The sequence below is a fragment of the Seriola lalandi genome, unplaced genomic scaffold (genome assembly GCF_002814215.2).
Source record: "Seriola lalandi dorsalis isolate HSWRI2012SDOR001 ecotype SW California unplaced genomic scaffold, Sedor1 jcf7180002054104, whole genome shotgun sequence".
Classification (NCBI taxonomy): domain Eukaryota; kingdom Metazoa; phylum Chordata; class Actinopteri; order Carangiformes; family Carangidae; genus Seriola; species Seriola lalandi.
In genome coordinates, this window is record NW_019524657.1 from 306303 (window position 1) to 306776 (window position 474).

A 474-nucleotide genomic window follows, 5' to 3' on the forward strand; every position below is an offset into this window, starting at 1 on the left:
GTGTGTGTGTGTGTGTGTGTGTGTGTGTGTGTGTGTGTGTGTGTGTGTGTGTTCTCCCAACTTCAAAGGGCTGTTTGAGGGTTAACACTTGGCTTTAGGGTTAGGCATTTAGTTGTGATGGTTAAGGTTAGAGTAAAGGTCTAGGGAACACATTATATCAACGAGTGTCCTCACAAATACAGAAGTACAAGCGTGCACGTGTGTGTGGTGTGTGGTGTGTGTGTGTGTGTGTGTGTGTGTGTGTCTGTGTGTGTGTGTCTGTGTGTGTGTCCTTGGGGTGGCTGAGGTTCATTGAGAAAACATGCAAAGAATTTCCTACAGAATCCTGAGGCCAAGTGTGTGCGTTTAACTGTAGCAGAAAATTGTGTTGCTGAAGCACCTCTCTCTCTCTCTCTCTTTCTACACACACACACACACACACACACACACACACACACACACATATATACACTCTTGTCAGTACAAGCTCCCTCA